Genomic DNA, 14,529 nt, shown 5'->3' with positions numbered 1-14,529 from the left:
CAGGGATTCTGGCTTTGAGGAAAACCTTGGACTACAGAGCTGAGGAGACAATAACAGCAGGCATCAGATCCGATGGCTTCAGACTGGAATTAATAGAAATTTTCATGGGTGACTCTGAAGAAAGCACTTATTTTGGAAACTGTGCAGGGATGTATTTATGGTGCTCCTTGAGCTCCGTGGATTTATGAGAGGGGGGTTTTGCCCCTGATGTAGAAGTACCAGATGCAAGAGCAAAAACTGGAAGGAGGCATTTTAGAACAAGTTTGTTCCTCCTATCACTACTGGCCCTGGAAGTAAATGAAGCACAGATGGAGGTGTCCAAATGTGTCGGGCCTAGACAATAGACTAGAGTTGGAGATCTTATGTCCACAGGAAGTACATTTTTTCAAACCAGTAAGCTTTTCAACCATACTGTAAAACAACGCAAGTCAGAATTCTAATGAAGCAGGAAGGGAAGAAAGTTTGTGTTTTTTTTTTCAGTTTAAACAGCAAGCAAGGAATTATAGCAACAATGATGTATAAAGAAAATACAACAAAGCAAGGTAAAGGAAGAAGAAAAATTATCAACAGTGGTATCGAAAAGTACCAAGAAATATTCTTTGGTAGCTAGAAAAGAATAGAATGAGGTAAGGGAGAATAATAGAGAAGAAATTAGATTTTAAAGGCAAAAAATATGAATCAAACACTCACTAAGCCCACAGTGAGTTTGACAGATCATAATCCCAACCAACTGTAGAGTGTCAAACATATATATATATATATATATATATATATATATATATATATATATATATATATATATATATATATATATATATATATAGGGGTACTATGGGTAGATGGGTAGGGGTGGAGCTCGAGAGTTGGATCCCAGAATCTAAAGAAATTGACAGAATTGGATCCGAATCCATTTGTTGAGGAACAAATGAAAATGACAATATCAGATCACCCTGTTCATAGGAGACTCCAAAGACTGGGAATCCTACATGGCATATACATTCCTGGACTTTGTAAATATAAACACCCTTGACCAAATAGTGAATATGCCCACTAGAGGCTCCAACATAGTAAACCTTGTGCTCACAATTATGGGGGAATGCTGCACCACTACAATATCTCGTCCTCCCAGATAAGGTCTAGTCATAAAGCTGTTTTCTTCAAAATCATCTCCATAATCCCATTAAAACAAGTAACAGTTAGGAACTATTCCAAATCAAATTACTTTTTATTAAGTGATGATTTATCAAAATGCTATATCCCTGCATACCCCTAGAAGACAACAGCCTGTGCTGACTTGCTCTCAGAAACTCTGTACAACCATGTCAATGGCTGCATAGAGGCTGCTGTACGTATCAGAAGTAAGCCCAGAACAAGCCCCAGAAGCAAACAACCCTGGTGGCATCCCAAATTAAGCAGGATACACAACAAAAGGAAAAAAATATGGCAAAACTAAGGAAAAGTAATTCTCATAAAGATAAAACTCTCCCATCAAACTAAATAGGCAATTAAGAGGGCTAATTAGGTAAAGCAACAGCCACTTTTAAAGTTAAGATAGCCTTCCAGGTGAAAGGCAACAATAAGGCCTTCTTCACCTATATCAGAAACCTCAGAAATGTGCTAAACTGGTGAATAATGGTGTCACATTCACTGAGCCTGGCAATATAGCAAATCTGTTAGTGGACAAATTAATTTCCAACTTTACCCCCTCTAACCCCCAACCATCCCTCAAAAAAACCACCATCAAACATAACCCCTCAAACTATAACAAGGGAGCATTTACTGGCTGCACTCACTAAAGCCGAGTACATATCAATGAGCCCTGATAACACCCCAGGATGCCTCCTAAACAGTCTAAAATATGACTTATCAGAACCCCCTGGAGTCATTATTTAACTATAGTCTTAAAACAGGTTTTGTACCATATGAATGTAGGATTACAACAGTCATTCTCCTTCATAAGGGAAAACCTTCGACATATTCTGGAAACTACAGACCTATTAGTCTAACTAGTCTTATTTACAAAACCATGGAAAGAATTATAATGGAAATTATCAACAAGGACATAGGATACCACTACACATCGGATCCATCCCAGTTTGGCTTGTCAAAGGAAGGTCATTCTTTCTGAATCTGGTGGACTCCTTTGAAAAGGTCACTAAGGCAATGGATGAGGGGAAACTGTGCATACTACCTACTTAGATCTGGCTGAAGCATTTGATACAATACTCCATTCAGGCATTGTCACCAAACTTATGGAACTAGGTATAAACCCCTTTATAACAGGCTGGATAGCTGGCTGGCTCACTGATAGGACCCAGAAGGTTAGAACTGGTGAGGCCATCTCCACAAAGAGGCCAGTCACCACTGGAGTCTTCCAGGGATCTGTGCTAGGCTCATTCCTCTTTGACATCTACTTCTCAGATGTCAAGGTCAGTGTCAAAGCATTCCTCTTTGACATCTACTTCTCAGATGTCAAGGTCAGTGTCAAAGACATCTGGCTAATCAAGTTCAGAGATGATGCAAACCAGGAGCAGTCAGTGAATCCTCCTAAAATGAGAACACCCTTCAGGAAGGTCTAACACAGACAAATGGCTGGTGTCAAAGCCATGGCTTAAACTCAGTACCAAGAAATGCATTACCTTTTGGGAAGTCGGTCACCCCAGGTAACTACATCATCAATAAAATACCCCTAAAAGTTGATTCGTTAGTCAGGGATCTGGGAACTCATGCAGATACTAACCTAGCTGTCAACCAACATGCGTCCAAGGAAGGAAGAAAATCTTTCAATGTTGCTCAATGTATAACTAAGGGCATGGCATGTAGGTCCAGAGAGGTCATCATACTACTGCACTTGGCCCTTATCAGACCCATCATGGAGTATAATGCACCTAACCAGACACATGCAGCAAACAGAATGTCCACAAAGGTTCCTTACAAAAAGGATACAGGGAATAAACAGATTGTCCTAAGCTGATCTCCTCAAAGCCCTGACTCTTCACTCATTATCATACAGACATCTCAGAGGTGATCTCTGTCTGGCATACAAGGCATCCCTGGACTCTTTTTTGATGAACCTTTTGCAAATGTGCAGAACAAACAGCATCAGAAGTATTGGATTAAAAGACCTACATTTTGCTTGCAAAATAAATGTGACATATTGGAGAGACAGATACATTTCTCAGAGAATTCCCATTTTCTGGAAGAGGGTACCCATGCATTTGAAATAGAGTTCCTCCCTATCGCTATATGAGCACAACTTGGACCAACTGGATGGGTAATCAGAAATTCACCCCTGTTCTGGCTTCTATTTTTCTGAGACACATTTGGTTGCACAGCTAAGTTTATAAGGGCCATAGTGGTCGTTAGCCTGGTATACACCTATGAACCTATTTGACCTTAGTGCTCCTAAAAATATTTAAAAAAAAAGTGACTGTTTGATTCATACCATTTATTTTATGAACCCTGAGACTGTAATTGAGAAGAGAATACAGAGTGCTTCACAAAAACTGCAACTGCCCGCAGAGCAGAGCAGAATTTACAGCTGTGTTGGCTACTGTTTTCCTTTCCCTGAAGGACTGACTGCTGCTATCTTTCAACGGCTTCTGCTTCTTATAAGACAATGGGAGAAAATTATGACCACCACCGGTGATAGTTGTTGAGAGAATTTAGATGGTCAGTTAACAAAACCCAGATCGATATAAGCAAAATGAATCTGAATACAATGCAGATGAACTTGCCTCATCTTATGTCTACTTTGCAAATAGCTACAGAAAGGCATGATGATCTAATGCCCTGACTAACCTGACTTATGTAACTCTGAAACTGTCTGGTGCCATTCTGTTAGGAAACCTGTTTTCTACATTTTACTGTTCCTCTCCTATTTTTCATCAGCTCAGAATCATGACTCAGAAATGACACCTTTTAATTCACTTAAACGTTTCACATTCTGTTTTTCCCAGATTCACTTTACAACCATTGTAGTCTCACTTTGAATGTCTGTGAAACACACAAGCAGTAAGATTGTGCTCAATGATTCCCTTGTTAAAACTCATGTCAACAGCATGGTTCAGTCTGTCTTCCCTTGAATAGGGCCTCATATGACCACAGTAATCAAAAATGGGATATGTTACAGTGGAATAATAAACAAGCTGCAAGCAGAAAAAAATGCCACTTATTCATGAGCTGGGACAGGTAAAATAATCAGGGGCAGAGCCTTTTCAGCCATGACTCAGAGAGACAGGGGCAAGGGTGCGAGCAATACAGGCATATGGGCATTTTAGAGAAGCCAGCCAACTGCCTTATTTTAAGAGATTAGGATTGCCAGCTGTTCATTTTTTAACCAGACTGTCCTGTTTTCTAATAAATTGTCCGGTTACAAATTTAATTCAAAACCGGACACATGTGAAGTCCGGGATTTGTACCACTGTGACTGCCACAATTTGTTTTTAGTATACAGTAGGGAGCAGACTGCAGTATTATTTAGCTTGCGTACATTTTTATATCCAAGACATAAAAAAGAACAGCCCTATATTGAAACATAACATCGTATCAAAGGTGAACTGTGCATAGTAAGTGCTGAAGATAAAGCTGCCATTGAGCACTCCAAGATGATCGATAAAAACCTTTGCGAGGACAGAGAAAAAGTGCCCTTCTTCTTCTTTCGGCTGCTCCAGTTAAGGGTTGCCACAGCAGATCAACTGTTTCCATTTCTTCCTGTCCTCTGCATCTTGCTCTGTCACACCAACCACCTGCATGTCCTCTCTCACCACATCCATAAACCTTATCTTAGGCCTTCTTCTTTTCCTCTTACCTGGTAGCTTCATCCTTAGCATCCTTTTCCCAATATACTCAGCATCCCTCCACAGCACATGTCCAAACCAATGTAATCTTGCCTCTCTGGCTTTGTCTCCAAACCTTCCAACCTGGGCTGACCCTCTAATATACTTATTCCTAATCCTGTCCATCCTCATCACACCCAGTGCAAATCTTAACATCTTTAACTCTGACACGTCAAGCTCTGACTCCTGCCTTTTTGTCAACACCGCTGTCTCCAACCCATATAACATAGCTTGTCTCACTGCCCTCTTGTAGACCTTCCCTTTCACTCTTACTGGTACTCATCTGTCACAAATCACACCTGACACTCTTCTCCACCCACTCCATCCTGCCTGTACACTCTTCTTCACCTTTCTTTCACACTCACCATTACTCTGAACTGTTGATCCCAAGTATTTAAACTCATCCACCTTCACCACCTCTACTCCCTGCATCCTCACCATTCCTCTATCCTACCTCTCATTCACACACATATATTCTGTCTTAGTCCTGCTGACCTTCATTCCTCTTCTCTCTAGAGCATATCTCCACCTCCCCAGGGACTCCTCTACCTGTTTCCTACTCTCACTACAGATCACAATGTCATCTGCAAACAGCACAGTCCACGGGCACTCCTGTCTGATCTCGTCTGTCAACCTGTCCATCACCATTGCAAATAAGAAATGGCTCAGAGCTGATCCTTGATGTAATCCCACCTCCACCTTAAACGCATCCGTCACTCCCACCGCAGACCTCACTGCTGTCACACTACCCTCGTACATATCCTGTACCACTCTTACATACTTCTCTGACACTCCCGACTTCCTCATACAATACCACAACTCCTCTCTAGGCACTCTGTCATATGCTTTCTCTAAATCCACAAAGACACAATGCAACTCCTTCTGACCTTCTCTGTACTTCTCCATCAACACTCTCAGTGCAAACATCGCATCTGTAGTGCTCTTTCCTGGCATGAAACCATACTGCTGATCACTAATCATCACCTCCCTTCTTAACCTAGCTTCCACTACTCTTTCCCATAACTTCATGCTGTGACTGATCAATTTAATCCCTCTGTAGTTACTACAGCTCTGCACATCACCCTTATTCTTAAAAATCAGTACCAAAACACTTTTTCTCCATTCCTCAGGCATCCTCTCACTTTCCAAGATTTCATTAAACAATCTAGTTAAAAACTCCACTGCCATTTCACCTAAACACCTCCATGCTTCCACAGGTATGTCATCTGGACCAACAGCCTTTACATTCTTCATCTTCTTCATAGCTATCTTTACTTCCTCCTTGCTAATCCACTGCACTTCAAGATTCACTATCCGCACATCATCCAACCTTCTCTCCCTCTCATTCTCTTCATTCATCAGCCCCTCAAAGTACTCTTTCCATCTGCTCAACACACTCTCCTCGCTTGTTAGTACGTTTCCCTCATTATCCTTTATCACCCTTACTTGCTGCACATCTTTACTAGCTCGATCCCTCTGTCTAGCCAATCGGTACAGGTCCTTTCTCCCTCCTTAGTGTCCAACCTTTTATACGCCTTATCCTTAGCCTTCGCCACCTCTCCCTTTGCCATGCACCCCATCACCTTATACTCTTGTCTACTTTCTTCATCTCTTTGACAATTCCACTTCTTCTTCGCCAGCCTCTTTCTCTGTATACTCTCCTGTACTTCTTCATTCCACCACCAGGTTTCCTTGTCCTCCTTCCTCTTTCCAGATGTCACACCAAGCACCTTTCTAGCCATCTCTCTTACTAGCTCTGCTGTAGTTACCCAGCTATTCAGTAACTCTTCACTGCCACCCAGTGCCTGTCTTAACTCTTCCCTGAACATCACCTCACAATTACCCTTTTTCAATTTCCACCATTTGATCCTTGGTGCTGCCCTCACACTCATCCTCCTCTTCTTGATCACCAATTATCCTGCCCCATTTTACTTTAATCTTCGTGCAGGTAGCAGCTTGCTTCAGACAAATTTGTTGAGTCCAGAGTATTGTTACCTGCGTAATTTACAACTTTATCTGTCAGGTCTCACTTCAGTTTGATTTTCTTGTGTCACTCCCCTGATGTGTGTTTCCGTGACTAAGTCATGGTGATTGAGCCCCAGTTGTGGACCAGGTGTACTGTTAAAAGTTGAATTCACAGCAAACCCTACTGTTGTGCTAGCTTCCTGAGTGGTTATTTTCAGTGGTGAGGGTGTGTGTCTGTAACTTTGGAGCCATAAACATCATTTTGATGTATTTGTGCTCATTAACTGGTGGCATGCAAAGTACAAGTAAAACGGAATTGCTTTTGATATGTGAAGTACTCCCTTATATTAGTGGTTTGAGACAGGATCTGGGAAGAATGGCTGACATCCCAGACACTTATAATTTAAGTTTATTTTTTTATTTTATTTAGAGGCTCCTAATTTTTAGCCAGTTCCTTAATTGAGAACGATTTAATTTTGAAGGTGGATAATGCAAGTGGGTTTGATCGTATAAATCATACCTCTCAACTGTCCCTGATTTTTATCTGAAAATCTCACTGTGAAATCCTTCTAAAGTTGATGACTTTTGGAGAAAAGCTGGTAAATCTTCCTTAATGAATAATGACAATGGTTACAGACCTTTTTCTTAAACGTAGATTCATTCCCATGCTCTTATTTTATCAACATTTTAAGTTAATTGTACAAATAAGTATTCCCGATTGTCCCTGATTATTTCTGGATTTGCCCCTGATTTTGTTGATATTTTCCCTGGATTAGTTTGATTTAGAGTTGTGATACAAGTGTTTAGGTACGGGGAAGTTTATTTGGAGCGTTGTAAAAGATGCTTTGGCTCCCAATGCTCATCTAAATTGTTTTTTATCATGTAGTGATTGATGAACGTATTGCTTGTTTTACAGCTGAGTCGAGAAACTTGGAAGTTTGTGTGTGTCGGGGGTGGGTCTGGGGAGAGGGTTGATGGAGTAAGTCACTTATGCTTCCTAGTAGCCAAGGTGGTCAAGCTGCTTATTATAGAACAAGCATTTCTCGTTTGGATTTGTTAATGTTTAGTGAAACACTATGCCAGCATTTAATGTATTTGCCGCTAATCTTTCTTTATCTGTTGGAATGCCTTTGACTAATAGGAGAGAGTTTCATTTTGTAAGTTTATATTGTAGTCAGTAGTGGTAAGAGACAGGCCAGCAGTTTAGATTTGGCATTAATTTAAGCACAGTACTCAAGTAATGAGTTGCTGAGTGATGTCTGAACATTAGAAAGCAGCAAATAGGCACACAAACAAACACAATGTTTTCCAATGCATTTGTAAGTTTAAATGGATGCTGTTGTATATTGTATTGCAGAGTTGCACTGTTATTCTTAAAGCCCAGTGTCTGTACTTCAGTGTGGCTGAGCATTGTGAAAGCTGCCTCTTACTCTAACAATTCCAGAATTTTGTTTTTTACTCTGTTAACCACTTTTAAGTATTAACCGTATAAACCTTTGTCTATGTAGTTTTATTTTATTTTTTTTTTACTGTAAAACCAGACTACACAGAAATAAAGCTACATAGACAAAGGGAGAAAAATGCAACCTCTACTTGGAGAGTAAACAAAGAGGTCAAACTTCTGCAGCTGTGAGGCAGAAACATTACCCACTGAGGCACTGTGCCATCATAACACTATGAGAAGAGCCATTTTTTATTTATTTACTTATTATAGTTCTTCACTGTATTTGGTTCTTGTTTTCATGAGTCTGTACTAAGTCAGTGCTTTGTCAACCATTGTAGGTTTAGCCAATGAAGAACCCTTAAAGGTGATCTAATAGTTCAGAAGATGACGGGAGGAAGTAGTTTATTTGTGAGATGTAGACACAATAATTGAAATTTGAATTATGATAGAAGCAGAAAGGGAAGGATAAAAGTGAGGAAAGAGAAAGAGAGAAAGAACAGAGAGGTTTCAGAGGTGATCATGTTTACTTTGACACAGTTACCATAGTGATTCTTGAGATGAATTTATGGAGTGCTGTGCATTCATCTAACTGAAGTCTGAATGTTGCTTGAGTTTTATAATATGTAAAGGAAACTTGTTGCACTGTTGAGGGAGGTACTGGGTGATGAATTTATCACTGTATTGGAACTTTTTTTACTTTGTAGAGTAGAACAAGTCTTTGGAACTGGTATTAACTGAGGAGTTTTTCTTCCAGAAGAAAATGAAGTCACAGATTGCAGGGCTTGACATTGACTGGAATGCAAAGTTCAGATTTTCTTGCAGGAGTTTACAAGCCACAGAAGTAAGGACAGGATTCTTAGTCTTTCTGAATAAGACTGATATTTAAAGCTTGAATTCTTTTGGTTATAAACTACTGATGTCTCTCTTGTTGAGAATATTGTTTAGACCTATATGTGCCAAATTGAGGATTGTAGTCTATGATCGGGTAAATAAAGGCAGAATAAAGGAAATTAGGGTGGTTTGGGATCTAGATTATGTAACTGCATTGAATTCAGGTGAGCATAATGCTCTGTTATGGATTTTACAAAACACAAATATCATAGTTATGTGCTTGTGACTTGTTAATATTTTATAAATGGCTGAGATCAAAGGGCATGGCACTGAGATTATAACCTAGATATTGGTTTATAATTCTATTATTCTTTACGTGTCATTTTAAGCATCCTTTTCAGAAGTGATATGATAAATACTGTCCATTACACTAGTATTGTTTAGGATGCAGTGTTTCAAACTAATCTGAAAGGTGAAAGTTTATTCAGTTTATATTTTATTTGTATGCCAAGCATTGTTTTCTTGGCACATAAATTTATACTGTCTGCTTCAGCTTATTTCCATCTTAAAACTGATTTGGTACCATAGCAATATGAATGCATTTGTCCTTTACAATAGATTAAATAAATGCTGGAAGTCATTCACTGAAAAATGCCTACACATCCTTATTTTTGGAGTATTGCGTGCCTATGTGCTATGCATTCTTAAAACTTGTTTTTTTTTCCCTTTTTTCTTGTTAGGAGATAACAAAATGTCTTCAATTCACAATGAAGACTTGCACAGTGTTCCATTCTTGAATCCGAATGAAAGCTCCCAACCTTACCTTCACAAATAATCAGTGAGCATAGCTCTCAACGTCTTAAAGCAAGAAATTTGGACAAAGCTGTAAATACCCCAAAACAGGAAAACTTTTGTAAATATTGGTCTTACAAACTAAGAAAGTTGATAGAAAAATAGGTTTTGTATTAGTATGAATTTTCAGAAGGGAATGAAGTCTGAATTGCAAATATCTGTCATTAATTTTTGACTTTAGTCCTCAAAGATTTGGCAATGATTTGCCAGAAAATCGGGCAATTTTATGAGTAACAGGACAAAAACATGAGGCAAAAGTCTGGACATTCTTCGAAAATCTGTACAGTTGAGAGGCATGTACAATAAGGCTATTTTAAGCTCTAAAATAGCTTAGTGCATCCACCCCTTGCTGAGTAAGTCATTACCTCAGCAATGTGATTCTTTACTGACATCTGAATGGGAACTATAGGTAAGAGTAAATGTTTTAAGCATACCAAAACTTGGTTTGTGGAAAGAGCTGCACATGCAAAGGGCAGATAATTGTTCCATGCACTGTGTGTATAAAAACTGTGTTGTCTAGTGGAATTTTCTGTAACCCTGATATGCAGAAGACTTGAATAAGTGGGTCTGTACTCCTTTCCTGTTTCTTTGTAAATAACTGTTTGCTCAGGTGGGTTGCTACATGTTGTCTGCATTTCGCTTGCACAGTTCTGTGGACCTTTTCTAGGTATTTATAGGTTCATAGGTTCATAGATTAGTACTAGACTAACTGCCCTTGTGGGTCATTTTCAGCTTAGCCAATTATCCCTTGTGAGACTCAAACCCTGCATTTTGTGTTTGTAAGGCAAACACCTTAACCATTAGGCCACCCTCCCAACCCCATTTTTCTTTTTGACTAATGCCAACTACACTTATGACTAAGAACAACTTTTTCTAAGTACTATCCACTTTCTATCAGAGGTTTTCTGGGGGGGGGTTGTCTTTTCTGCCCCTATATCTACAGAACTTTCTAATGGTGAGGTGGAGTTCTCATTTTTGATACTTCTTTTACTAAGAGACTACATTCCTGTTTCCTTACCTGCCATGATACTGAACATTTCTTTCAACCTGCAAGACTATAAAGTTTTCAGTTTTCTACTGCTGATGACCCGTTTAAACTTTTTACAAACTTCACATTTCCATTTGTGTGTTTTACTCACAAACTATTTCTGCATTGAAACCTTAAGATGGCAGCTATCTTCTACAAGTGCACTTAAAATATTAAGAAGACACACAACTTAAAGTTATAAAATGGACAAAGATGTCTGTGAAAAAATAGGCTACTGGAGCACATTTTAAAAGAATAATTTTAGGATCTTCCAATATGTGAGGGATGGGAATATGGAGCCTCAATGACATGTACTAAAATCTGTATTTTTTGTCAGTTATGCCTTATGCTCACAGGGTTTAAATATTTAAATCAATCAATAAGAAATTATATTTAAGAAATTGATTAAAATGTTTTATATTATAGATAAATGATTCTGCTTTGCTGATATGTTCTACATATTCCACAGCTGGCAGTTAATGGAGTAATTTCTTCATTTAATTATACTATGGTATTCCAGCTGCATTTCCTACTTAAAAATTATACCCCTTAATGTGGAAATGCCAAGGGTTAAGGGGTTGTTTGTTGGGCAGAATAAATTGGCTTTGTTCAATTTCCTTCACAGTTAAAAGTATATTTAAGGATGGACCAGCACACAAGAATCTCTTATGAACTTTCTGAAATAGTAAAAGAATGTACAGTGCCCTAGACATGCAGATGGAGAGGTCAGGTGCTTGGTTATACTCATTAGCTTGTCGTCATCAACCAAAGGGAGCTCCAGTACTGGGAGTCCTAACAGGCAGAGGAGGTGCAACATTTCTAGGCTAATATCACCTGATGCTACAGTTAGACTCAGAAGCTCTGTTGAGAGAAAAACGTTGGAGCTACTACAGTATCCTACTTTGGAGCAAAATGCTTGCTGCTGGACAATGAATAATGTCTAAATTATAAGGCAATGAACTAATTAAACCTACTACAAAACATTGTTAAATAAAGCTCTATTTACTTAAATAAAAATCATAAATTTAAATAAATAACAACAAACATGAATTGAAATAAATTAACTAAAATGCCTTCCACACAACAAAAAAATAGTTATTCCTGTGACACCTCAGCAAAAAGCCTTCCAGAGAGGATAGAATACAAATACAAAACACAAAAATGTATACAAGTTAAAAAGGAAGTGATGTCATAAATCAATTAGCAAAATACAGTGATTCTTTAAAAATCCTTCCAATTACAGGCTTGATTTAAACCAAAAGAAAACAATGTATTACATTTTAAAATATAAATGCTGTTCTTATATTGTAAAATGTTTTAATATTTCCAGAATATCAGACATTCCAGACAACTTGTTCAATAATTGAAACGTTTAGATCATTCAATTCATTCTTATGAATAACAATGCAATGTAAAATAAAAGGGCAGGTATAATATCACAGGCTAGATTACGATCCCTACCTAAACAAACATTTCTAACATGTTCTTTTATTCTTGTAGCAAATGCTGTCTTAGTTTCATCTATATATAATAACTAACAGAGAAGCTTAATAGTGTAAATAACAACATGACTTTTACAATTAAAATGTACCATTAGTTTTCTCAAAAGTCAAATTCAGGAAGGGACAAATAGTGCAAGCGCCACAGGGGACAGTGCCACCCCCACCCCACCCCCACCCCTAGGTAAGCCCCACAGTCATAATGGATTCTGGCACAATAAAATAACTTGAACAAAGAATACTACCGATATTTCTACCAAACAAAAAGAAAATAAGACATGTTAGACAACTTATAATCAAGGTTAGCATCCATTTTGTAAGATGTTCCAACTTTTTTAATAATAGAAATAATTTAATTTGATAAAACATTACATTAAGGAACAAAATACATCTGCTATTTATTATACTGTTTAGGGGATCAGTATCTGTTCTAAATTTATCAAGAGTGTTTATACTGCAGATAAGTAATACAGTAAGCACTTTCATGCAGTACAGTAATTTATCAGACTAAATGTAATAGCAATAATGGCTATATATACATGAAAAAAGGATATAGTGTATTGAATATTTCATTATGGTATGCATTTGATTTGATATTCAAGCAATGGAACTTCTCCAACAAACTACTTCATTAATGAAATCTTTAAATTACATTTTTGACCAAATGAACAGTTATCAGACTTGCATAATGCCTTTCAGTTGTGTGAGCATGGAGTTATTATATAATTATAGGTTCATAGGCTCATAGGAGGTTACTAGGCTAGTGGCCCTAGAGCCCTTAAAAGCTTAGCCATGTTAATCCCAAGTTGCCCCATCTGTTCTTATTAAGTGAATGTATTTTGCAGAGCTAGTCTATGGTCAACAAAGATTCCCTCTGTCCATGAAGGACATGGGTGCCACCCCTCCGGGATGAATTCATAGACTCCCATCCATTTGTCCAGGTTGCACTTGAATGGAGTCAGTGAGAAACTCTGCTTCACATGAATTGGAAGTTTGTTCCAGAGGAGCGTCAGTCTCTGAAAGACGTATTTGTCTCACCACCATGTTCTGTTAATGTCACACACTAGATTACGATCCCTAGAGCGAGTGACTCTTGGGCTATTAGATTTGTGTATGTGAAGCATATCCATCAGGGCATAGTGGAGACTGCCCTGTAGATCAGGCACAAGTCTACTCTCAGCAGCCTATATGATACAGAGTACAATGACAGGGCTTTTAGTCTATCCACATACAACATGGTTTGAAGGCCCTGTATTTTCTTGGTAAGGAACCTCTGTGGTCTCTGCAGCTGCTGCAACTCTCTGTTGAGATACATGCAAAAGGAAGCATTGCAGTCTATTAGTGGTCTGATAAGGGTTGAGTAGAGTGGGGTTATAACATTTTTAGACCTGGATGTGATGCCCTTACTTATGAGGTGCACAACATAGAATGTTTTCCTTACTGAAGCTCAGATTGTTGTCTACCTGTGTTCCTAGGTCTCACACCACTGGGTTTGAGCTTAGGGGGATGTTGTTAATACAGTAGTTAGTGGGGAAGTCTATTTTGCCAAAGGGAATAATAATGCACTTTTTTGCATTTAGTTTTAGACCATGGCTTTGTTAACAGTCATTTGTCTGTGTCAGCCCTTCCTGTAATGTAATATAAATTGCAAGGAACAGTCTCCCCTCTCCATCAATGGGTAAACAGTGAAAAGAGTGAGAAGCACAGTTTCTGGGAGTGCACATCGACGAGGACTGTTCTTGGAACACAAATACAAATGCTATAGTCAAGAAAGCACAGCAGCGACTGCACTTTTTAAGAAGGCTGAGGAGAGCAAATATCCCATCGACAGTCCTCACTACCTTCTACAGAAGTACTATAGAAAGCATTCTGAAGAAGAGCCTAGCAGTATGGTATGGAACCTGCTCTACCTCTGAGGGCAAATCCCTCCAGAGAGTGGTGAAGATAGCCGAGAGGATCACCTTACCACCTATCCACGACTTTACTTATCCAGATATCTCAGCAGTGTCAGATGAATAATTAAAGACTGCACTCACCCTGCTTACAGACTGCTCCTGCAGCTATCATCTGGAA

The 14,529-nt window shown here is 38.6% G+C and overlaps 1 protein-coding gene across 1 annotated transcript in view; it reads right to left on the bottom strand.

The window, feature by feature from the left end:
• Positions 1–14,529, bottom strand: part of ATP7B (ATPase copper transporting beta) — a 649,813-nt gene that overhangs the window by 554,281 nt on the left and 81,003 nt on the right. The gene's annotated exons all lie outside the window — the stretch shown is intronic.

The sequence above is a fragment of the Protopterus annectens genome, chromosome 5.part0 (genome assembly GCF_019279795.1).
Source record: "Protopterus annectens isolate FY-2018-M chromosome 5.part0, PAN1.0, whole genome shotgun sequence".
Taxonomy (NCBI): Eukaryota; Metazoa; Chordata; order Ceratodontiformes; family Protopteridae; genus Protopterus; species Protopterus annectens.
Note: the sequence above shows the minus strand (reverse complement) of the source record. Positions and strands in the feature narration are given on the sequence as shown.